Source organism: Betta splendens, chromosome 16 (genome assembly GCF_900634795.4).
Source record: "Betta splendens chromosome 16, fBetSpl5.4, whole genome shotgun sequence".
Taxonomy (NCBI): domain Eukaryota; kingdom Metazoa; phylum Chordata; class Actinopteri; order Anabantiformes; family Osphronemidae; genus Betta; species Betta splendens.
In genome coordinates this window covers 4,494,510-4,521,692 of record NC_040896.2, presented here as the reverse complement: position 1 = coordinate 4,521,692, position 27,183 = coordinate 4,494,510, and the positions used below count along the sequence as shown (strand labels likewise).

General features: G+C 44.1%; 1 long non-coding RNA gene across 1 annotated transcript; it reads right to left on the bottom strand.

Moving 5' to 3' along the window:
- Positions 1-1,945: 1,945 nt before the first annotated feature.
- Positions 1,946-20,752, bottom strand: LOC129603142 (uncharacterized). The gene is made up of 2 exons (XR_008692802.1): positions 20,641-20,752; positions 1,946-2,853 (listed from the first exon to the last, which is right to left on the bottom strand). It is a non-coding gene; the product is annotated as an uncharacterized LOC129603142 (long non-coding RNA).
- Between the last annotated feature and the right edge of the window lie 6,431 nt (positions 20,753-27,183).

Below are 27,183 nucleotides of genomic sequence, written 5' to 3'. Positions count from 1 at the left end.
TGTGTGTAGATGTATGGTCTGATAGTGTGATTCATCGGCACAGCTTCAGGCGGCGCTTGGCTCACACCTTTAGCTGAACGGTCAATGCAGCCTCGTCTCAGTATATGTGTGAACACAGCAAGGGTCGTTCTTCTCAGTTCTTTTCGTTAGTGGTAAATTCTCCGTGGGATGTAGATGGAGGGTCGTCTGTTGGATCCGGGACCTTCCTGCAGTGGATGTAGTGGATCCAAGTCGCTCTCTCTGCGATCTTTCAGCCGTGTGGGTCGTCAGAAGGTCCTGGAAGGGGCCTCGCCACCGTTTGGAGTCCCAATGCTTCCTCCTGAACTCCTTAACGATCGCCCAGTGCCCTGGTTGGATGGTGTAATGGTCCTGTCGCCTGTTTTCACCTGTTGGGAAATCTGAATTTTGGGGAAAAAGTGTTTGGGCGGCACGGCTGCCCTCAGGCCACACCAGACTCCATGGCTACAGGTGGAACCATTCGTCAGCCAGAGTCTGCGTTCCTGTGAGGTAGAAAATGTTTGAAGCACAGGGAGAGATGAGGAAGGAGAGGATAGAGAGATTTGGAGAGAGGAAATGAGGATGAGGAGAGGAAATGGTTGTCGGGCAGCGACCTTCGCAGCAGCGTCTGCAGCTGCATGTTGGCAGAAACAAAGTTGTCACTGATGTTGGGAGTCGGACGGTTACAAACAGCATTAGCTGTAGGAAGCAGGACAGCGTCCAGCAAAGCAGCAACCTAATCATGATAGGTTTACAATCAGACTTCTGTGTAGATGGTAACAGACTCTCCTTCTGCTAGATTACTAGCTTCAGTCAACGCGGTCAACTCTGCAGCCTGAGCAGAGCAGTGTCTTAGCAAAGAGCCAGACTTCAAGATGGCCTCTTGATAGTAATGTTCAGCATGTTGAGCAGGGTGGTGTAGCATCTAAGCCATCGAGCTGTAGAAAGATGTGATGTTTTCTATTCCAAAAGAATCAAAGACACAGTATGAGGACAAAAGAACAGAAGTCGTACAACCTTATTTCTCATCCACTGTTTGAGTGAAAGGTCGCGTAGGGTCAGATCAGGAAGACCCAAAGTAGGAGCTTGAGGTCGGTGAACGTTTGTTCATCCTCAGACGTCCACGTGACAAGAAGTAGACGATGAAGATGTCTGCGTCAGAACCCTGAGTGGGGCCTCAAAGACAGTAAAGTTAGAAATGAGGTTCCTACAATAAGAACAAAGACCTAGAAAAGACATAAGCTGTTTATACGTGCACGATTTAGACAGGTTTCAAATTGCTTTAACTCTTTTGGGTGAGATGGATTTGCCATCAGCTGTAATTACAATGACCCAGAAAATTACCTTTGTCTGAACAAACTGTAATTTAGACAGGCTCTTTGTGGCCTGTAGCATCCAATGTTTCAGTAGCTTTAAGGTGACTGCAGTAACGCCATCTATGGCTTCCTTTAAGAGGGTGTTGTTATTTACATGGTCTGTGGTCAGATTTAGGTGTGATGACCACTGGTTCACATCCTCTGATCAAACCTACATCATGTCTGTGTGTGAGCCACAGGGAAGCAGGGGCTTCCTGTAAGGCTGAGTGTTGGGTCAGAGCGTCCTCTGAAAAATAAAAATAAAAACAAAAGCATGTAATATGTGTCATTAGAATGTGGAGGTACCAAGTTCACTGTTTGTTGTGCATGACGGGCAGAATAAAAAAAAGTTTTCAAAAAGTATGTAAAGTAGGTGAATACAGAATGGAAATCAATCAAATACCCAAACTACATATTAGATCTCTTCCTAATAATTTAACTGGGCATAAGCAAAAATGAATGTTAAGGTGTATTGCTGTCAGATGTTGCACAAGACAGTGAAACAGTAAGTTTTTTTTAATACTGTGGTACGTACAGTAATTATTATTACTTCTCTCTAATAGTCGTCTTCCCTTTAATACTCATTAATAGTCTGTTTTCTTCTAATCTGGCCAGACAAACCTATAGTGTGCACAAATCTGTTTAGAAACATGGAGGATTTTATTACTGAATTTGTTGCAAGTAAAATAGTTTAAACCCATCAGACTGTAAAGTCATGCAGCAGTTGTCATTTAGCTGTTTGTCATCATTTTAAAATCACTCTGTGGGATGTTTTGAGCAAAAAGCGATTTTTCATTGCAATAAGCAGATAAGCATGAACATGAATAAGCAGATAAGCATTAACATGAATTTGAGCGTGTATCAGCTGTAAGCGTGTTTCTTCATTGTGTATGAATGTGTGTGTGTGTGTGTTTGCGGTACCGTCTTCTACATCACGTGAAAAGGAACCGTCATCTTCCTCCTTCCTCAACCATCAGTCTGATGTGAGCGCCAGTGGGTGGAGCCTGACGTAGATGGGACAGTTGTTCCTCGATGACAAGACCTTTCCTGGATGCTCAGATGCAGCTCTATTGGGCCAATCACGTCTGAAGCCTCTCCAGTTGTTTCAACCAGTATCTGTGTCAGAGCACGTCTTCTCAGATGGAGCTCACTCTGCTGCTTCTCATTGTTTTCCTTTGCTGATTGTCGTAAGCAGGTGTCTGTATGAGACACACACGCTTGTAAGACAGTTTCACGGCCTCTGAAGCTTCAGACACAGTCCTTTTATGCTGGTGCAGGGCTTGTAGTAGCTGGTGAGTCTGATGAGCCCAGAACGTGATGGCTGCAGACGTTGTGGGAGCCGCTGAGGCCTCCATGCAGTGGTCTGTGTCCTCCAGCTGCTGTGTTGTGAGAGCTTCCACCCTGGCTTCTGGTTTTTGGTCAGGCGCTTCTTCTCCTTCGGTTCTTCTGCTGATGGTGGGAAAGGAGTCCAGATCCGGATTTACCCTCATCGCGCTCAGTTCTGCATTAGGACAAAGAGCAGAAAGAATGGGAGCATTAGCTCTTGACATGATATGTGTGTGTGTGGTGTGTTCTTCCCCAGAGTTGTTATCTCCTTTTTTTCCTGTTACTCTCATCTCTCTTTTACTTCTTTCAGGGGTTTAGTTTCAATAGTCTTGCTTTTTCAAATCTTTTCTTTTGTCTCTAATTTTTCTTTTAAGGTGCGTATGTCCTTTTACACTAAGCGATTCTTCTTTTGAACCCATAAGCAGTTTCCCACTCATGGAAATATGAAACGCACTAATAACCATATTTACTTCTTACTTTAATTACGTTTAGTTTTGTACGGTTGCTGTGTGGTGGTGAAGACTCAGATTGCCCCGAACCCGTCTTTCAGAGTCCAGCGGTTTCCTGCCTTAGATTTTTTGTGTGTTCCGGCCGGAACCTTCCCAAAATGCCTTTTTATTGGACGTCTCCGTAAAAAGGGAACCAACCTGATCTGGCAAAAGAGCCTTTCCCGAAGAATTTCCTCAACCTTAGGCCCCTCTAAGACCCGGGTCCCTCGTATCTTGAAAATACTTCACTCTGCAAACACGCTCCATCTTTCAGAAGCAGTCTTTTATACTCAGTCCCCCAAGTGTGGACCACGCACAGATCAAAAAAACCATGTCTGTATCCTCAGTACAGACGAAAGCTCGGTTCCACGAGCCAACCCTTAGCAACCGACGTCTCACCACCCAGAGCAGACTTTGACCTAATTAAGAACATGTATTATTGGGATTTTTTTTTTTCAAACTAATTAATTTTCCTAATCAAATTAAGTGTTTCAACCAAATAAGAGATTTCTTTTCTTTTTTTTCCAACCAATTGAAATGTTTCAGCTAAATTAAAAATAAAAGTTCCAATCTTTTTGTTTTTTCCCAAATCAAATAAATCTCTCTCACCGGGCCAAGCCAAGTTAAGATTTGAGTTTGAATCTGAGTTCTAGGATCTCGTCAGAGGCGATCCAGACGGATGAGCAGTCCTCCCAGCTCTGAATGTCTGTAGAGGTTTGGAGGCTGAGCATCCCTAGTCCTCAGGACTATCGTCTCTGGTCACACCGTCCAGACGACCTGCAGCGAATCCTGTTCGTAGATGCCAAAATTGTGGTGGAAATTTCCCAAGAGGCAGATGAGTGAGTTGTCTTTTGTGTAATTTATTATAAAAATAAAGGAAAATAAAAACAATGGGGAAAGCAAATCAAAAGCATGGATGTTGATCGTGTACATCAACAAACCAAAAACCAGCTGGGTAGATCAGTGCACACACCACAAAGGTGTGATGCAAAGAGCCCACGATCCTCAAGTTTCTTCTGCCTTTTAGCTTCTCTGTCCGACTAGGGTGGAATGTCTTTCTAACCCAATCAAATTACATGCACCATCTCCTCCCTGTCGCAGTGTGTGTGAAGATGTTTACATTCTCACACCTGCATCGCTGACGGCCAACTATCTGTGAGGAAGGAGTACCAAGTCTCAACTGACAGAGACACAACTCCCCGACCTTGTGTCAGAACGTCAAAGGCGGCGGACCCACATGCACGGCACAGACAGACTGGGATATGAAAACAAAAGGAATTTATTCCAAAACTCAGAGTCAAGATCAGGCAGGGTCATACACAGGTAAGCAGAAAGGCTCAACACAAGGGTTCAGGCAGGCTCAGTTCCGTGGACAGACAGTGTTCGTTAACTGTGTTGGCAGAGATAGAAGTACCGTTTAGGACGAGGCAGAATCGTAGCCATAAAACAGGCAGGGTAATTACCAGACAGGTTCAGCAGACGATGCAGGCAGGGATCAGGCAAAGCTCGGTAACGGTAGGCAAAACAAGATCGAAAACACGGGTCGGGACAAGAACAAAAACGCTGGATGATGGTGAATGCACACAAACACGAACTAACAATCTGGCAAGGTACTGGGGTGAGAGCTGATGCTTAAATTCTAGGTGACTGATTACTGATGAAGTGCAGGTGTGGATGATGACTGGTAGAAGGAGGGAACAGTTGTGACATGACGTAAACAGGAAGTCCTTTCAAAGTAATGGCGGAAGTAAACCCAAGACGTGACAGTAAACACAGCTGTGGAGTGAGTGGCAGGAAGTCCTTCAAAATAAAACCCAAGAATAGAACCAGACAATACCGAGGTAAGTCCAGGGTGCATGAACGAACAGAGACGCCTTGCTGCTCCTTCTCAAGGAGGGTGGAGACGCGGTGAGATCCTGCTCAGCCGCCGTCGAGACAGGGTGGCACACTCATTGCCCATAAGCTGGGCCAGCGTCCACGGGGACCACCCTGAGCGGCGATGTCCTGCAGGCGGACGACCATCCTGGGGGCTGAGGGGTCGAGGCGGACGATGCCGCAGGAGGCAGCGCCACGCAAACAGCAGGAGGTGCCGAGGGCGAGGCCGGATAAGGAGTCCGAGATGGACGTGACGCTGGAGACAGCACCAGAGACGAGGGCCGTCATGGAGCCGGGACCAGACGAAGGACCGGGAGAGACGCAGCTGACGCCGGACCACCAGAAGCAGAGACGAACGTGGCCGGAGCCGGGCCACCAGAAGCAGAGTCAAACGTGGCTGGAGCCGGGCCACCAGGAACCAATGCTGGGGCGATCTCCGGGGGGTCGACAGGAACTGAAGCCGGGACGACCTCCTCCGGGAGGTCGACAGGAACCGAAGCTGGGACGACCTCCTCCGGGAGGTCGACAGGAACCGAAGCTGGGACGATCTCCTCCGGGAGGAACCGGAACTAGAACGGCGTTCGCGGTGGAGCCGACAGGAACAGGAACTAGAACGGCGTCCGCGGTGGAGCCGACAGGAACTAGAACGGCGTCCGCGGTGGAGCCGACAGGAACTAGAACGGCGTCCGCAGTGGAGCCGACAGGAACTAGAACAGCGTCCGCGGTGGAGCCGACAGGAACTGGAACTAGAACTAGAACTGCGCCCTCCATGGAGCCAACAGGAACAGAAACTAGAATGGCGCCCTCGGTGGAGCCGACAGGAACACAAGGCTCAACACAAGGGTTCAGGCGGGCTATGTACTGGGGTGAGAGCTAATGCTTAAATGCTAGGTGACTGATTACTGATGAAGTGCAGGTGTGGATAATGACCGGTAGAAGCAGGGAACAGCTGTGAAATGACGTACAGTAAAAAGGAAGTCCTTTCAAAGTAATGGCGGAAGTAAACCCAAGACGTGACAGTAAACACAGCTGTGGAGTGAGTGGCAGGAAGTTCTTCAAAATAAAACCTGAGAATAGAACCAGACAATACCGAAAGTAAAGAACTCAAAATAAAACAAGGAGCAGGACCAGGGACTGAGACACCTTGGGTTTGGGAGCTAGAGTTGAGAGTCAATCAGGCAGAGACAACCATTGAACAATCTAGGTGAAATGTCAAATGCATACTGTGAGACAAAACATAAGATAATAATTGCAGAACATAAGTCATAAATCATATAATAACTACATAGAAATAAGGAAGAAACAATTTTCCCATAACAGAGGGTTTTATGTTTTTACAGTTATTTTATGTACATAGACATTATTTATTTATATAATGTTTTATTTAAGTCCATAAATAACTACCAAACCAGGAGATGCATATACAAATGAAGTATCTTAACACTCTTGCCAGAATATCATACAGTATGATCACATGAGCTTTGCTATAAGCTTCTTTGCTTCTCAGGGAATTCCTGCTTGGCTCGTAGCTCTGCCAGAAGTGAGCAGCATTGTAAAAGCTACAATAGGTCGTCTCCCTCCTACTGATCTGCTCCTCTATTATTATCTTTATCTTAATCTCCTCCTCATAAAGATTGCCGCCGTTCTTTCATTTCCACCATCATCTCATGCTGAAGTCATTTGGGTATGCAGTCCTATCAAACCGCCATGCACCAAAGCAATAGATTTTTGTAACGATGCATTACATCACAGTAGCAAACGCGTCTTGTGTGACATAAAGAAATAAAGTGACCTCGGAACAACAAAGATTGCTATGGACATTAACAAGAAATGGAGGAACTGGAATGAAAACAGTTACAGTTGTTCTTGTATGTGTGTTTACCAGTAAGTGATTGTCATTGTCTAGCCTTTTCTAATGCTACTATACCACATTGTGATGCTAAACATGTTCTAGCTACAGTATAGACAGTGATCAACTTGCAGAACTCTGTAGTAGCTTCAACCAGCACACTTGGTTTACAGTGATAGCTATAGGGAGAAATGCCAGTTGTCTAATTGTCAGTGGTATTAAGTTTATGAAAATGAGGATACACTGTGACAACTGATGACAATTGTGACATGAAATATTATTCACCAACAATGAACATCAGCTTGTATTCAGTCATTCATTCATTGACTGTTGCAGGAGGAGTGTGTGTTTCTGAGTGCAAAATGTTTGTAAAATGTGATATCACTGACTATCATGAACAGTATAATACAAGGTTAAACTGATGGAGAAGTTGGATCTGCTTCAGTTTGTTCCCATAAACAGATAATAATGCACCACAACATGATCCTGCTGGCACTGCTTTTCATGTGAAGGTGGTTCTGGAATAAATCCTAGCAGGGACCGGGCGATGGGCAGGGTCCATCCTGGACAGGTCAGCAGTCTACAACAGCGCTGAAAAAAAACATTCACACTTACACATCATACAAACCTACAGTATGGGCGATTTAGGGTCAGCAACACTATGAACGTGTTTCAGCTGTGGAGAAACCCATGCAAGCAGGCAGCAAGAAGATAATACCAATGTCAAGAGACAACAACAGGACTTCATTGGCAGTCATTCTGTGTCTCTCAGTCTGGTCCTGTAGAAAAGGTGCAGGGAACCTTTAACCTGTCTGTGTCTGGAGGTGCAGTGTCTGCTCCACGTCCAGCCATGATTACTTGATGTTCACCTTATAAGAGTTTAGCATTTACCAGCATGTACAGTAAATTGCAGTTTGAGCTTGTTGTTGAATCTCATTTAAGAAAAAATGTATTGCTAGTGTTTTACTGAAAAAATGTGTGGCTGAAGATGCATGATTAAATTTCGGGGTAAAGTCTGTGAGAGTAAAACCAGCCCCACTAACATCTTATAACTAAAAAAATGAATTCTTCTTTAATTACAAGAATACTATATATACTACTATAATGTCTACTTTCTTGTGAATTGCTTCTCCCATTCAAATTTCTGGCTACAGGTCTAATAAGGAAGAACAGACGAAGTAATGCTTTAAGCTACTGTAAGCCACATGAAAGCACATGTTGACATTTAATGAATTGTGTTTGCATAAAAGGTAAGTATGAGTAACGTTGGTACTGTCTCATAAACCAAAGTATTATATGTCATCGAGCAAGTGGTGACGAACAACCTGGTCGCCAGTCTATCACAGGGCCACAAATTCAGTATTCTCTCTCACCTGTAGGAAATGCAAACCACCTGTACACCACACAGACTTAAGGAAAACATGCAAACTGAAGACTCCATGAAGAAAGCTCAAAATACTGTACATACAATGTGTTTATTCTGCATGACTTATAGTGTGGCAAAACAATTGTATCTTGGTATTTGGTGAATTCAGGCCTATTAAATGATTTAAATATGGCTGTGATTGTGCACTCTGTCTGAATCCCAGCAAGGATCAGGCAGAGCATGTCTTACTGGTGACAAGCAAAAAAAAGCAACCGTGGTAACTGATGAATGACATTCCTCTGTGCAGTGATTTTTGGCTTTTCGCTGGCTTAAATCAGGCTCATTTAATCTTTGACAAGCTGATGGTCTGAAAATGCAAACTGAGTTTTCCTGAGAAGTGTTTTGCTGTTGAATCAAAAACAGCAAATGCTGACGTGATCAAGAGGCATTTTGGGGAAATGCGTCTTTGCCTCTAACCATGTTGGGGCTTTTAATCTGTTACATGTGACAGATCTATTTTCCCTCATGTTGAGTCTACGTTGTATCTCAAACACGCCACACCTGCAAGGACATAAGGTCTGCTCTGTAACATTAGATGTCATGAAGGCTAATGAGTTTACTCAGCCTATTTTATATTTACTCTATCTCCTTTTTAAAACCCGTTTAGAAAGGCTGTCGGATTAAGGCTCTGCAGTCCCAGCATAAGTGTATAGTATGAGCTCAAGTCATCATTACTTGTGCCATGCTTTATTTGCAAAAACATTCATAAACATATTACAGTTTTATAGATCGCAGCTATCATGAAACAACACATTTTCTTAACAATTCACACACACAGATGGAGCAGCAAATTTTTGCTGCCTTGTTCCTGCAGGAATTCTGGCTGATCTCGACATGACATTTGCATGACTTAGGCACAATTCCACAAGCCCCTCTGCACCAGTCACAACCCCCCATTGTGATGTACTTAATGCGTAGCCGCCTTGAAATTTCCTGAGAAATTAGTTGCAATGACCCATTCATGCACCAGGTGGAGCAGTGATGTGTAATCCCAGCCCACAGGTAGACTGGAAGCACATGAGGTTTGTGTACTATTTATATACCATGCTCAAGAAGACCTAGAAGACCTAAAGAATCTAAAGCTGAAATTAAATAATATAATTGATTGCAAAACTCAGTTTCAGATAGACCAATTACGCTGGGAGAACTTTGACCATGCTAATAAATGTGGTAAATTTCTAGCTAACCAATTAAAAAATAATAAAGAGAAACAAATCATCCATTCAATAACTAATAAGGAAGGCAACATTACTCGTGATCCCCATGAAATAAATGATACCTTTAAAAACTTTTACCAAGAGTTATATACGTCCCAAATAGATCCACCCACCTCAGCCATAGAGGCGTTTCTGAATAAACTAGAACTGCCAAAGCTTAATGAAGAACAATCTACAACTCTAGACTCATTGTTATCTTTGGCAGAACTACATGAAGCTCTGCAGGAGATGCCCAATAAAAAAGCTCCAGGACCAGATGGATTCCCAACTGAATTTTATAAAGAGTTCTGGTCCATGCTGGCACCCAGCTTTTACAAAATGTTAGCTGAAATTAAACAACAACATTCATTACCCACAAATATGAATTCTGCCTTCATAAGCCTGCTCCAAAAAACAGGAAAAGACCCTACACTCCCATCGAGTTATAGACCAATTTCACTAATAAATGTAGATCTAAAGATAGTGTGTAAAGCACTTGCTAGAAGATTAGAAAAAATCACTCCATATACAATTCACTCTGATCAAACAGGCTTCATTAAAGGTAGACAGTCAACAAACAATATGAACACACTAATTAATTTAATTGATTATGTCACCATCCATAAACTAGAGTCAGCCATCGTCTCCTTAGATGCAGAAAAAGCTTTCGATAGAGTAAACTGGAAGTTTCTTTTAGCCACTCTGCACAAATTCGGCATTGGGGAAACATTCATAGACTGGATCCAAATATTATACAACTCAGCAAACGCTGCAGTCAGAACAAACAACCAGATCTCACCAAGGTTTAATCTGCATAGAGGGACAAGACAGGGCTGCCCACTGTCCCCATCACTATTTGCAATATTTATTGAACCTCTAGCCGCAGCAATAAGACAGCATGAAGGAATTACTGGAATATCGACCAAATCAGTAAATCATAAAATAAGTTTATATGCTGACGATGTGTTACTGTTTCTCCTGGAGCCACAGACGTCTCTTCCTACAACTATCAGCCTCATAGATGAATTCTCAGGACTTTCAGAGTACTCTATTAACTGGACCAAATCTATAGTGCTACCACTTAACCTTAAGATGACTAACATCTCCTCTACCACACTCCAGTCAGGGAACATTAAATACTTGGGCATTGAATTGTCGTCTAGGCTATCAGAGCTTATTGATCTAAACTACAATCCATTATTAAAACAAATAGAAGCCAACCTCAAAAGATGGCAGTCCTTACCCATTTCACTTATGGGAAGAATTGCCACCATAAAAATGATGATCCTGCCAAAAATTAATTACATATTTTCAATGATTCCAACTCAGCCAGCCCAGGCGTGGTTTAAGACATTAGACTCCTACATCTCACAGTTTTTGTGGAAAACCAAGCCACCACGAATTAGTTTAAAAACTCTTCAAAAATACAGACGCTGCGGCGGCCTAGAACTACCTAACTTCCACCACTATTTTCTTGCCAATAGACTGAACCATGTCCACAAATGGATAAAACCCATGCCAGCAGACTCCTCCTGGATAGACATTGAACAAACATTTTGTGGAAATATAAAGTTGCAGATCTGCCCTTTATCAGCACCAAAATCAAACATCATAGTTGTTACCAGAACATTAGCATAAAAGCATCTCTGCAAGCCTGGTGGGGGTTTCTTAAAATTAATGGGTCTTCGCTTACTCTTTGCCAAAACACACCTCTCTGGAACAATCCAGACATCATACAAAACAAAAAGGCAATACACTTTCCAACTTGGCATATCAAAGGGATAACACATCTGAAACATGTTTTCACAAGAGACAAGTTTACCTCTTTTGAAGAACTAGTGTCTCACTATGAAATCACTAGTGCCACTTTCTTAGAATACCAACAACTAAAGTCAATACTTAATGCAAAAAGTAAGAATACTGCCATCCACATGCAACCACCACCAGTAATAGAGCGATTTATTGATATATCAGGGAAAAGGACAGTATCCAAAATCTATATCTTAATTTCCAATGTAGACCAGACAGTGAGCCTTCCGATCTCTAAATGGGAAGCTGATCTCAATATCACACTAATTACACGTTCTGGAATAACATATGTTCTAATTTATTCAGAATGACAAAAAATACAAATTTACAACTAATACAATACAAAATTCTTCATAGAACTCACTATACAGGACAAAGGATGTTCCAAATGGGTCTCACAAACTCAAATATTTGCCCTCACTGTACAGATAACACAGCAGATAGATTCCTACATGCATTCTGGTCATGCTCACCTGTGCAGCAATTTTGGCAAAGAGTATGTGAACACCTGTCAACCCAGTTAAGCTGTCCAATCCCAGCAGCCCCTGCACTTTGTCTTCTAGGAGATTTAAGTGGGCTTGATCTAGAGACAAACTCATCAACAACACTTCTTTCTGCCCTCTGTGTCGCAAAGAAAATCATCCTCATGAACTATAAAAACTAAAAAAAATTAAGCATTAATCAATACCTGAACAGCTTGTTAGATTATACCACCTTAGACACATTGTCTGCTTCATCAAATCAATGACCAAAACTATACTCTGATTGATTCCATTTCCAGGTAAGGATGCGTGGGGCTCGGGTACTGCGTCATGTCTGGCACAGTGGTGGTGGGGTGACTAGTGGTTGGGGGTGCCTGCCTGCCTAAGGAACCAGGACAACGGGTTGGTGGACTCTGGGCTGGCCGCATGGGTCCCCTGCGGCGGGGGTGTGGTGGGCTGCTGAGACCGGCGGCCCTGTGCCGGGGTGGGACCATTTTGAGGGTTGGCGTGTGCCTGTCTCCGGGGAGCCGGAGGCGGGCCTCCCTGCCGGTGTGCGGGGGCGGACCTGGGGGTGGAGACCTGGGTGACCTGCGTCCGGGGGACTCCCTCTGGGGGTGCCTGCCTGTGCCCGGAGGGGTGTCTCTCCCCTGGGGCGCTGCCCCTGCTCGGGTGGGGCGCTGCCTGCCCTAGCGGTCCGACGCCCTCTGGTAACTGCTCGGGCCTGTTGCATGGGGGGTTGGCGGACTACTCAGGCTAGAACCTTTATTGGGCCCTGGGCGGAGGCTGGCCCTCAGTGCACAACCGCAGAGTATGTGTGTGGGTTTGAGTGTCACACCACACGGGGCGAGCATGGGCATACTTGAGCGAGAGAATGGGTAAGTGTGAAAGAAGGGTGAGGATGGCTCTGGCTGTGCTGCGTGTGGCGCCTGGGCAGTAGTACTGCGGTCCCTGGGTCTCGGCTGTCCCTTCCTGGCTGGGGGTTGTGGGGGGTGGTGGGATAGGTAGCAGAGCCAGTCGGGAACCTGGCTCTGCGGACCCTGGCGCTCTGCTTCCCAACTACATTTCTCCGTATTCATCCACTTAGGTCTGCAAGGGGCGTCCTGCTGATGGAGGGACCGGGGCTACTGAGAAGTGGTTCCGTCCCTTCCAAATGGGATGCTCTGCAGTTTTAATTGCATTCGTCATACACACTTGTCAGGAATCTGGGGGCTCCTTCCGGGGGGGCCAGTAGACGGAGCCTTCCCATTGATGGCTCTGTCTGCTGGACCCCCCGGAGAATTGGGTATCTCCCAAAGTTCCTCATACTTAGCTACATACACATACATTTAGGGCCGGGGGTGGGCTCCTTCACTGGGGCCTGGGGCTGAGGCCAGTTGTGGCCTCGGCCACTGGCCCTGATGGAGAGATCACCACCCAGTTTTAACTGCAAAAAGACATTTGGGGCGAGGGGGGCACTGTCCGGGGGACACACCGTCAGCCAGCGGTTGTGCTCCTGGAGGTGTCACCCACCTTCAGTGCACTTTAGTTCCACACACTCACGTCCAAGCTGGGTTGCAGGGTTCTGGGGGACCTTTTTCTGCTGCCCTCTGCCTCCCGCGGGTTGGGGGGTTGGTCGGGGCTCGGGAGGGAGCTGCGGTCCCTGCCTGGGGCCACATGGACGGCAGGCCGGAGACCTACCCTCCCCACGAATGTGATCAAGCGAATGGTGTGGGTGCGAGAATGTATCTGAGAGCGCATTGGTTCACGTATGATTGACTAGTTTGTTGTGAGAGAGTCTATGGTGTGTGTGTGTGTGTGTGTGTGTGTGTGTGGGTGTGTGTGTGTGTTGATGTGATGATGTGTGTTGCACATGTGGGTGGGTGTATGCGTCTGTGTTTGTGTGAGTTGGTATGCGTGTGGTGCGGTTGAAGTGTGGGGGGTCCGGTTTTTTTCGCCCGGGGTACGATGATCGTCTGCCTGGGTGGTGTCTTTTCTGCTGACCCCACCAATTGCTGGCCTTGTGCTGCAGGCCGCTGTAGCGCCAGGGGATGAGGTCGGGCCGATGGGGTAGGCCCCGCTCCGCCCATGTGGGGGTGGTGGACTGGGGGCGGGCCCCACTCTGGGCGCGGGGGCATCTTCTGGCGGGCTCCCTACGGACCGTGGGGTCCTCGGGCTCTACTCTTTCAGGGCCGACCCCTCCCGCCGGGGGGAGTGTTTGCCCCTGGTTCTCATGGGGGCGGACAGCGTTGACCCCCGGTGGCCCACTCTGGCTTCGGGTGCTGTCTCTGTGGCTGCTGCAGCTCTGCCTGGGGGGCTCTGTGTGGGCGGCTTGGGTTGCAACACCTGCCCTCCTGGAACTGAAGGTGTGTGGGCTCCCTGGCTGCTGGGATTCCTTCCTCTGCTTGCTGGATGGGCGTAGTGGCGGAGCCCCTCACGTCACCCTGGCTTCCACAAGTGGCATTGTTCATGCACCAACGTCTGCCTCACCCTTTGGGTGAATAATGTTAAGCTACAGCCTTACTAACCTTGTAGTGGGACACTTTCCAAATCCAACTGTAAGTATTATTGATACTTATCACTACCAATATGAATAACGTGTGAATATGGAATTTGTGGTGTTGTATGTCATGACTTTTATTAAGTAGTATGGGATATGTATAATAATGCACATATGTATGTATATTGTATGTATATGTTTGAATTAGTATGTGCACATACCTTAGCACTATTATTGGTATTAGTATTAATCTCCAAGGTAAACCACAGTACAAAAATTGTTTAGTTATGAATGTGTTAGCCTAAGGTACATCCATGCTTCTTATTTATTTTTTTTATTTATTTTTTTATTTTTTTTGCTCCGATTGTTTCAGCAGCTGGTTGCACTCCTTAACCCCCCCCTACCCTCCCGCATACACACCCTAAAGCAGAAACCTAACCTGTCCACCAACACAGCAACATCACACACATTTTGGATTAGCTAAATAAACCATTAAATAAACCATAAATCAGGAAGAGTATATATATTCTATATATACTCTTCTTGTTAAAGCAAAGCTGTCCATCACAATGTGGCATTCAGCGTAATATATGCTGCTTGCTAAACTGCTGGACAGAACAAAAAATAAATATATATATATATATACCATGCTCAAACCACGAGCGTCTATAAGTCTAAAGTAGTTTATAACTGAACTTAAAGTTATCATTGATTGCATTATAAAGACGTATACTTGTCAAGTTTGTTCAGAAAAAGCATTATCTTCATAATGCAATCATTGATTTAGTAGAAGAAAAAAGTCAAAGAAACAACTTTATGTGCAGCAGGAGTTTATGTAACTTTAAAGTAGAAAGTTACAGCAGTCCTAAATACAATGCCCTTTAGTCAAACATTCAGTCAACATCCACATGAATATTTTATTTGTGCTAAATATACTACTTACTACTGTACTTATAATATCCATCCATCCATTTTCTTAACCGCTTACTCCCTAGTGCGGGGTCACGGGGGTGCTGGAGCCTATCCCAGCTGGCTACGGGTGAGAGGCAGGGTACACCCTGGATGGGTCGCCAGTCCATCGCAGGGCAACACATAGACACACAACCATTCACACACACACTCACACCTACGGGCAATGGAGAGAAGCCAATCAACCTAATGCACGTCTTTGGACCGTGGGAGGAAGCCGGAGAACCCGGAGAGAACCCACGCAAACACGGGAAGAACGTGCAAACTCCACACAGAAAGGCACCAGGTCCGCCTCCGGGAATCGAACCCAGAACCTTCTTGCTGTGAGGCGACAGTGCTACCCACCGCACCACCGTGCCGCCCCTGTACTTATAATAATTAGCAGTAAATTTACTGGCAACGTTTTCAACCAGCCTAACAAAGTCCAAAAGCTTCTTCAGTCTGAGGGCACGTTATCCTCCAGTTTGGCCTCACTTCACACTTGCTTGTTTGTTAGGTGGACAAAAGACACAAAAGGGAGTAGGTACGAAGAACCATGCCCCAAGAAGAGCACAAACTTTAGAAGCTTGTTTCTGCACCAAACTGAATCAGTTGACCTGACTCAACTTTCACACAACCTCACCTGAACCAGGAGAACCAGATATATTAGTGAAATGGTCAACAAGAAAATTCTTCAGGGATCCATCACAGATTGCGATCAAATCCAGGCTTTGTTTTTGTTTTTTTTTTTTTTTTGTTCTGTCCAGCAGTTTAACAAGCAGCATATCTTACGCTGAATGCCATATTGTGATGGACAGCTTTGCTTTAACAAGAGGAGTATTTATAAAATATATGTACTCTTCTTGATTTATGGTTTATTTAATGGTTTATTTAGCTGATCCAAAATATGTGTGATGTTGCTGTGTTGGTGGACAGGTTAAGTCGGTTGTGCTTTATGGTGTGTATGCGGGAGGGTGGGGGGTGGGTGGGTAAGGGGTGCAACCAGCTGCTGAAACCAAGCAAATCTGTTAAGTAAACAATCGGAGCAAAATAAATAAGAAGCAGGGATGTACCTTAGGCTAACACATTCATAACTAAACAACTGTTGTACTGTGGATTACCTTGGAGATTAATACTAATACCAATGATAGTGTTAAGGTATGTGCACATACTGATACAAACATATACATATCATATACATACACATGTGCATTGTTATACATATCCCATACTACTTACAGTAATAAAAGTCATGACATACAACACCACAATTTCCATATTCACACATTGATATTGGTAGTGATAAAAATCAGTAATACTTACAGTTGGATTTGGAAAGGGAAAGTGTCCCACTACAAGGTTAGTAAGGCTGTAGCTTAATATTATTCACCCAAAGGGTGAGGCAGACGTTGGTGCATGAACAATGCCACTTGTGGAAGCCAAAGTGATGTGAGGGGCTCGGCCACTACGCCCATCCAACAAGCAGAGGAGAGAATCCTAGCAGCTAGGGAGCCCTCACACCTTCAGTTCCAGGAGGGCAGGTGTTGCGACCAAAGCCGCTCACACAGAGCCCCCCAGGCAGAGCTGCAGCAGCCACAGAGACAGCACCCGAGGTCAGAGTGGGCCACCGTGGGTCAACGCTGTCCACACCATGAGAACCAGGGGCAAACACTCCCCCCGGTGGGAGGGTCCCCTGGCACCACACCGGCCTGCAGCACAAGGCCAGCAATTGGTGGGGGTCAGCAGAAAAGAGACCACCCAGGCAGACGATCATCGTACCCTGGGCGGAAAACTGGACCCCCCACACTCCAACCCCACCACACGCATACAAACTCACATAAACACAGACGCATACACCCACCCACACGTACAACTCACATCATCACATCAACACACACCACACCATATACTCTCTCACAACAAACTAGTCAATCATACGTGAACCAATGCACTCTAAGATACATTCTCGCACCCACACCATTCGCTTGATCACATTCGTGGGAAGGGTAGGTCTCCGGCCTGCCGTCCATGTGGCCTCAGGCAGGGACCGCAGCTCCTCCTGAGCCCCGCCCAACTCCCCCAACCCGGGGAAGCAGAGGGCAGCGGAAAAGGCACCCCAGAACCCTGCAACCCAGCTTGGACGTGAGTGTCTGGAACTAAAGTGCACTGAAGGTGGGTGACACCTCCAGGAGCACAACCGCTGGCTGACGGTGTGTCCCCCGGACAGTGCCCCCCCTCGCCCCAAATGTCTTTTTGCAGTTAAAACTGGGTGGTGATCTCTCCATCAGGGCCAGTGGCCGAGGCCACAACTGGCCTCAGCCCCAGGCCCCAGTGAAGGAGCCCACCCCCGGCCCTAAATGTATGTGTGCAGGGCTGTCCCATGCGGCCAGCCCAGAATCCACCAGTCCTGTTGTCCTGGTTCCTAAGGTAGGCAGGCACCCCCAACCACCAGTCACCCCCCCCACCACTGTGCCAGACACGATGCAGCACCCGAGCCCCATGCATCCTTACCTGGAAATGGAATCAATCAGAGTATAGTTTTTGGTCATTAATTTGATGAAGCAGACAATGTGTCTAAGGTGGTATAATCTAACAAGCTGTTCAGGTACTGAGTAATGCTTATTTTTTTTTAGTTTTCCAGTTCATAAGGATGATTTTCTTTGCGACACAGAGGGCAGAAAGAAGTGTGTGTGATGAGTTTGTCTCTAGATCAAGCCCACTTAGATCTCCTAGAAGACAAAGTGCAGGGGCCGCAGAGATTGGACATCTTAACTGGGTTGAAAGGTGTTCACATACTCTTTGCCAAAATTGGAACATGAACATGACCAGAATGCATGTAGGAATCTATCTGCTGTGTTATCTGTACAGTGAGGGCAAATATTTGAGTTTGTGAGACCCATTTGGAACATCCTTTGTCCTGTATAGTGAGTTCTATGAAGAATTTTGTATTGTATTAGTTGTAAATTTGTATTTTTTGTCATTCTGAATAAATTAGAACATATATTATTCCAGAACATGTAATTAGTGGTGATGTTGAGATCAGCTTCCCATTTAGAGATCGGAAGGCTCACTGCCTGGTCTACATTTGAAATTAAGATATAAATTTTGGATACTGTCCTTTTCCCTGATATATCAATAAATCGCTCTATTACTGCTGGTGGTTGCATGTGGATGGGAGTATTCTTACTTTTTGCATTAAGTATTGACTTTAGTTGTTGGTATTCTAAGAAATTGGCACTAGTGATTTCATAGTGGGACACTAATTCTTCAAAAGAAAATCAAGGCTTTGTTAACGTAATGCTGTACGGGGGATTTTAGGATCTGTAACCCTCACAAAACCAATAGTGGTTAAGGCACAAAAGCTCCCGACTAGACTGTCAGCTGGCTTGACGTACTGTACCCACATGCACAGCTCCAGAGAAAGTGAGGTAAGTAAGAGTTTGTCAGCTGTGACAGAACTACAGTGGCCCTGAAGTGCAAATCACACATAAATAACACAATAATAGAAAACACAACAACATTAACAGAAAACACAACAACATTAACACAAAACACAACGACATTAACAGGAAACACAACAACATTAACACAAAACACAACGACATTAACAGGAAACACAACAACATTAAAATATTAGAGAAATGGTAGGGAGCCAGGGCTTGTTTCTGATTGGTCACAAGCTAAGTCAGTCTAACTTTTATTTCCTGTTTTCCCTGTGGGAAATTTTGTGTTTGTCATGAGATGCTGTGCCTCTGGCTGAGGGTTGTTCCTGGGGGGTCATCAAGCATTTGGTTATAAAATGGTGGGGGTTTCACTGAAGTGACCACGGGAACATTGTTAAAGGAAGTAAAGGGGGGTTTACTGCACTCATGTATATCAAAGACCAGTCAACAGCTCATGTGGGGGTTTGTAACAGGGTATAAATACAGGTCTTGTGTCCTCAGTCCTTCAGTGGATACTTTGTACATAGTGAGATGTGCCTCACGTCTTAGATGTAATTGTGATCCACTCCGCGTCGACATGAGAGTAAACCTTGAGATGGTTTATCACACTGATGATCTCCGGTTGATTTCTTTATAATAAGATTTCCACAACATCCCTTCGAGCTAAAAACGTGGCTATGCAGCGCTAATTAAAATATTATGGGCTATTTAATGAAGAATTTTAGATAGAAACCTGAAATAGACTCTGTTTTAAACTGCATTTAAATGCTTGGTGAACTGAGTCCCCTTGGACCTCTAACTCACGCATTGTTTGGTAGACGGACTTACTATTTAATTTAACTAAGTGCTGTACTTTATGGTGCCGCCTATATACCGAGTTGAAACTTGTCTAAGTGCCAACTACCTTGATCTGTAGCCAAACAGCTGTTCAGGGGCCCGTTTCACAAATCAGGTTTATTGAACTCTGAGTTTTTTAGCTCCGAAATGAGGAAAACTCAGTTTTCTGTTTCGGAACTTAATTCCGTAAAAGCGGGATACGTTAAACCAGTTTCAAAAAGAGAAGTAATCTAAACTCAGAGTCAGTTACTATGCCAAATTACTTTTTTTGTTCAGGACACCCAGAGTTTCCTTTGCTGTGAACAGTGTTTAAATAGGCTTACCTTGTTTAATCTTTCAGGACATACATATATTGCACCTGTTTCCTTCACGCAGAGACCAAAATGAGGATCCTGTAGATGAGGGGGCTTTATTAATTCGCAGGGAATTGAATTTACGCCGCAAGAGGATTTTGAGGCCACGAGTTGATTTTCATATCCCCATATCATATCCCCATGTACACTTATTTAAGCGGTACCATTTTTCTAAAGAGTCCATAACATATTAAAAATCTTATCCAACCATACATAAGATACATCACACATCGGGGCCGTGCTCATACATAAGAGCAGATATGTAGAGTAGTTCGGAAAGTGTGCCTCATCCTCAAGCCCTTTTTTCCTTTGTTTACTGGCTACAAACCCCTCAAAGCCACTAAAGAGTTTTACAGGATTGCAGGTATGTGGTATTTTATTCGTTTCAGTAAGGCTAATCTAAAAAATGATGATCAATTAATAACTTCTTGCTGTGACCTCTGGAAATAAACTAATAATTAGAATCCTCTTCAGGATTTGCAAATGTGGTTGGATGCATTGATGGCACACATATTCCCATCAATGCACCTTCTGAAAATGTAGAGGACTATGTGAACAGGAGAGCCATCCACAGTATAAATGTTCACCATACTGTAACTGACATGTATCATTTTTTGAACCACCAAGATCATATGTGATGCTGCACATATTATCACAAATGTGGAGGCCACGTGGCCTGGCTCTGTTCATGACTCAAGTTACATCATTTAGGCTATGCAACACAAACATCGAAAAACATTTGATGTTATATATACTGTGTATACACTGTATTAATATTACCTCTGTAGACCTCTCTGTAGCAGAAATGGTGTCATTATCCTCATAGTCCTATGAAGACAAGCATTTGGTTAGAGTACACATTATAATGCTACTTATGCTTTTTTCATGCTACATAATGCTAAAGAATTGAATCTTGATGTCTCAATAAGGTGTCTGTAGCTTTTCATGTCAAAAAGCTCTGTAGATTGCCCATACGCCCCGTCTGAAAGCGTGTGTTTTAAGCACTCTTGGACTGGGTGAATTTGAGCAGGGTTTATTGCATCAACGTCGTCAAACAGTCCGGGTCATACACAGGATGTCTTAGCGTAAAGTACAGATGAGGAACAGGTGAGATCAGGTCCAGGAGGCAGGCAGCGGTTCGGTACACGGGAAGACTCGGCAACGGTACAGGTAAGGGTTAGACAAACTCACGGGTCAGACGGTCAGGTAAACACCAAAATCCAGGCAATGGTAACAGAGGAGGTTCAGGCAGGAGTCGACGGTCAAAAAACAGGCACGATCAACAAAACGGGATAGACAATACTAGAATGCTGGATAGTGGTGCAAGGACTCAACCATCTGGCGTCTGACTGTTGGCTGAGGTGGTGCTTAAGTACTGAGTGTGATTACTAATTATTGTCAGGTGTGCATGGTGAACCGGGATGGCAGAAAACAGCTGAGGTGAAACAGGAAGTCCTTTCAACATAACACCAATAAGCAGCCTGAATTATTACAACATAATATTCATAACACGACTACAGCTTGTTTGGCAGCATAGCTCGATAAACTAATATAAACTAATTTTTACACGGTTTTGTCTTTCTCGTGCTGCTGCTGTGTAAAAATAATTTCTCCATAATGGGGTCTTCAGCTGCAGCTTATATTTTGCCGTATTTGTCTATAATGAAGTGCCAATGTGGGAATGGTGAATGCCTACAGGGGCATGGTGTAACAGCAACTGTTGCCGTCAAGATATTGCATGTGTTTAATACGTTTATTAACGTGACATGGGATATGAAAATAAAATTTTGATAAACCTTACCTCAAGACATCTGAATCAGTTTCCAAACCTACTGTCATGTATGGTTGATGATCCAAGACTGGAGCCAGTATGTTTGAATGTTTATTCATTACAGAACGCATTTAATATACAGTATATCAGACAAACTATGGACAATTACACTTGCGTGGAATAAATCAGTATCTCAGAATTTCATAAACAATTTTAGAACATTTTACTATTTAGAGTTTAATCACTGCATAATGTACCTGGGAACTCTGGTTTACAAACATAGCTTTGGTTCTAAATACATATTAACCTAGCATATTTTTAATTGCTTTTAGACAGGTGGTAATATATTAAGTCCCAATATATAACTAATAAAAATGTAGTTATTATTTTTTTTCCTTCATAAATTAGCATAGAGAAGTTTTGTCAGCTGGTGCTAGGGACTTCTAGGGTGAAGAGTCCAAGTTTTCACCCCATCTTCCCTGGTCTTGTGGATCAGGGCAGTGTTTCCTGAGGGACAAGGCACATATGTTGGACTTAGACCATCTGTGAATGTGTTTAAATGCAGGTGAGTAAATGACTGATGATAAACAGGTGTGTTAACAAGAACCGGAAGTACAGTAAGGCGGGAACTAACATGGTAAGAACTGAAACTGGAAGTGCTTTTAACATAAAACAGGAAATAAGTCCAAAGTCGTGACAGGATGCAGCTGTTTTCCTTGACACCACTCTAGAAGGTATACAGTAGAGAATAGAACAGTAGATTAATTAAATGTCCAGTATTTCCTATGTATCTCACAACCTTCACAAATGTAAACAATATGTAGAGGTAGTTAGATCAGTTGTAATGGTGTCTGGAGCAAACACGTTTTCAACTTAGCTTTTATAGTAATGGTTTGTTAAATCTTGGCATGGCATTAATGACCTCCTTTCTGTCAGGCTGCTCAAATTCTGCTCAGAGGGCCGGTGCGACAGGGATGTTAATAAGGTCCTCCATATAACAACCTGGGTCCAGCAGGACTTTATTGAAGATGGTCTTCATCAGGTTTTCCACATAATCTGCACCATAACACGACAATTACAAATTACAAATTGATTTTACCCATAAACAGACTAAAATATCGAAATAAGTTGACTGCATACAGAGTAAATATATAGACAATACACGTTAGACTTTGATAGAACTTGCCATAACCCAAATTCACAGGTCTACTTGGGCTATGACATACACATGACAGGCTCGATAGTAATTAGAAACACAGCTGACTCTCACAACTTTTGCAACTATTGCAGCCAAACCCAAGTTGTACTGAATATCATGTAGAGGGCTAGCCGCTAACGCTAGCTGCTAATGCTAGCGGCTAATGCTAGCGGCTAACATGGCACTCGCAGCTAAAATGTGAGCTGAGTAAATGACCTTAGTACCATATATCACACGATTCAAACCGGACAAATGCTGGAGAGCCTTGGATTCATCAAATAAGTATCAAGCATGTAATTACGTTTGAGGAAGCAGCAGTTGGATCACATCTTGTAGGAACAGAGCCCTTCTTCAACCTCAAGCCCAGTTATAAATATACCCTCATTTACAAAGCAGTCGGAGGTGAAATGATGTCCACACAAGAACAAGCATTTAGGCAGCGGTGTTGGCACAGATCCATTTACAATAAAATTAATCCATAAAGTCCTCCTTTCTTGCTCCACTGGTAAAATGAGAAGGCTGCGATGCTGGTTGGAACAACAAACAACGGAGCACATTCTGGCAGGTGAAAGGTGCATTACCGCCACCTACTATTTTGCATGTGCAGGGACCTCTAAGCTTCATTTAGTAGGATACTTACAACATCCTGGGCTTCTGTTGTGACAGGAGGATCCAAGAGGCTGATATTACCATCAGAATATGTGAAGACCAACAAAGAACCCAACCCACTGTCTAAGAAATGAATATATCAAAAGTAGCCTACGTTAAAAATAAAATATATAGGTAGTCTTACATTTTACAAATGCACCTGTATCCTGGGAAGTGACTGGTTCTGATTGGTGGTGGTGCAGGTCTTCCACCAGTTGCTCTAGCCTCTGCCTTCTTTCTGATGGCTGAGTAGAAGTCAATTGATTTAGTTGACCGATCATGCAAAATCCACTTTTTAGACATTTTGGACCATTCCCATGACCCTATGGGTCACAGTAATACACACTGAGAACGGTAGAAGTGCATTTCTTCCTTTTTTCACATTTTGCGACTTTATCCTATGGAGACAGACCTCCTCTTGTTCTGAAAACGTTCCTCCCGTTTCGTCACGGAAAGGGACTCCTCCCTGCAAATCCTAAACAACCACCAGCACAATGATACCGAACCAAAACTGGACTTCCGCCATTTCCCCCCTCTCACTCACCGAGAACAGACGAACATGGCAGCGCCCAAGTCCTTCTATAGAAATAGTTCAGTTCTTGGGTGTTTTAACCAACACCAAAGTCTATTCACTCTACCAAGGGATTAACAAGTGAGGACTTTGTGGGTTACTTTTACCATCACTGACGCACTATGGGGGTTGGGATGCGTGGGCTTGCTGACGCTGCTCCCGCTTGCAAGGCTGAACAGTTCCTATGAGCCTATGAGTGACATCCACTGTTACACTGTTCTATATGTTTGGAAATATAACATGAAAGGATGAGTGTCATTGTAGCTGTCTCACTGAAGGAAGCAATAAAAGACATAGACAATACAATGAGACAATTTCAGATCATTCTCAAATGTGGTGAGGCTTTATTTATTTAAAAAACAAAAACAAGTTCACATATGGTTTGCACTGTAACGTCACTATAAATTAAAAAAAGAGGACTGAGTACAACCATGTAATTATAACAAATGCGCATTAAAAAACATTTTTGTTTATTTACAAAGTTTATTTATTTATTTATTATACAAAGTTGACCAGCCGCTTTTGGCCGTGACACATATACGGATGTCATTCTGCCTGCTTTCATGTAGACAAAACTCTTCAAAAGAGTTTTACTTTACATTCTGTTTATTTTGCTATTCCCCCTTTCATATTCATCTGATAAATTAAAGTGGGCGGGGCCATCCATGTCCGGTCGCAAAGGTAACCGCTGACTGTGGGGGCTGGGGATGGGCGCATCAACATGCAGGACAAAGACCTGTGTTTCTCTGCCCGCTACAACCTCCTCTTACAACAGCCAGTTGCTTTGGGCCATTATTTCCCCTTTCACCTGTACCACATAAAAGTCATCGCAGCGCTACAGCCATGTTTCTACAAAGTTGACCAGACACTTTCATGTAGACACAAAACTTTTTAAAGCATGTTTGTTATTCATATACAATATGGTTACCTCACCCCCAACCAGATGTTTTCCCCACCCTCCCTTTCTCTCTGCTCCCAAAGTCTTACATTTGAACAGGATCTAAACTTTACAAGTCTTGGTTGGCTGACTGATGGTAAGCGTATCGTGTCACTTCCGGTTACTGAGGTTTGCTGCCGCTGTGTGTGTACAGCGTTACTCTCCGCTCTTTTCTAAATATTATCGTTTTATATCTGATAGCGACTGCTAAAAGTTGCAAAACAAGCTTGTAACACTCAAGCATCTTTCATTAAACGTCCTGCTAATTTACACTGTTATCTAAGTGTTTTCTCCGCTAGCGTAGCTCCTAGCTAACTTTCCTGCTATGGCTTCCCCCTTTTCCTCTCCCTCTCGCTCTGTTCGGTGCTCGGTGTGTCTTATGTTTAGCTTATCTTCTGCCTCCTTTAGTGATGGTAATGGGATCTGTAATAGGTGTACGCTAGTTGCAGGGTTGGAGGCGAGGTTGTTAGACTTAGAGTCTCAGCTTCGCACTTTAGAAAACAGGCCAGCTAGCCAGGTCCCTTTAGCCGGTGCGGAGCCTCCTAGCTTAGCTGCTACCAGTCCCCCGGCAGGTCCCAGGCAGCTGGGGAACGACTGGGTCACGGCTCGTAAGAAACGTAGCTTTAGACAGGTGCCCACGGTTCACCACCAACCACTTCACGTTTCAAACAGATTTTCCCCACTCAGCGACACACCCGCTGAGAAACCCACTCTGATCATTGGTGACTCCATAGTCCGAAACGTGAAGTTAGAGAATCCAGCGGTCATAGTTAGGTGTTTGCCTGGGGCCAGAGCGGGCGACATTGAGTCTTATCTTAAGCTCCTTTCTAAGGATAAACCAGCGATGACATGTATAGCCGGCTGTCATCGCTCCACCGCTGGTTGTCAAGGTGGTGTCCTGCAAACGATGTGGGCTTTGTGGCTAATTGGAGCACTTTTTGGGGAAAACCTGGGCTGATTAGAAGAGACGGCGTCCATCCCACGTTGAACGGAGCCTCTCTGCTCTCTAGTAACATGGCCATGTTGCTTAGTCCCCCCACTGCTTGACAACTCAGAGTGGAGCCCAGGACGCAGAGTCGCAGTCTTACACGCCTTTCTGCATGTTCTCTACAGCCGCGACCCACTCTTAGTCTTAGTTATCGCATAGAGACTGTGTCTGCTTCTCGACCACCTAAACTATACAAGTCACACACAAATCAAAGAGGAGTGACTTACCAGAATTTAATAAACATCAAAACAGTTCCTCTTACAGAACAAAGTAACAGTAAGCTAATAAAGTGTGGTTTATTAAATATCAGATCTCTCTCATCTAAATCCTTTTTAATAAATGACTTGATAAGTGACCATCACATAGATCTGTTCTGTCTTACTGAAACCTGGCTGCAGCAGGATGAATATGTTACCTTAAATGAGTCGACTCCAATGAGTCACATCAACTATCATGTTCCAAGATGTACAGGTAGAGGTGGAGGAGTAGCAGCAGCTTATAAATCAGATTTATTAATTACTCCTAAACCTAAACATAGTTATAACTCATTTGAGAGCCTCACTCTGAGCCTTTCTCACCCAGACTCTAAAACTCAGAAACCAGTTGTGTTTTGTATTGTTTACCGTCCTCCTGCTCCATATTCAGAGTTCTTAACTGAATTCTCTGAATTCTTATCTGACTTAGTTCTTAGCACAGATAAAGTCATTGTAGTGGGAGACTTTAACATTCATGTAGATGTTGACAGCAACTGTCTCAGCACTGCTTTTAACTCCTTAATAGACACTATTGGTTTTACACAGCAGGTAAATGAACCCACTCATCGTTTTAACCACACCCTAGATCTTGTCCTAACATATGGGGTTGAAATTGATAATTTAATAGTTCTTCCCCAAAACCCTCTGTTATCTGACCATTTCTTATTAACTTTTGAATTTAGCACAACTGACCCTATAACAGCTGGAAAGAAATGTTACTATAGCAGATGTTTATCTGACAACGCTGTTGCCAGATTCAAGCAGATGATTCCATCATCTTTTGCCTCAATGTCTTGTAGATACACAGAGAACAGACACCTTAATCCTTATGAACAGGTTGACTGTCTTGTAGATGATGCTGCAGCTTCTCTACGTACAATGTTAGACACAGTGGCTCCTCTGAAGAAGAAGAAAGTAAATCAGAGGAGGTTAGCTCCGTGGTATAACTCAGACAT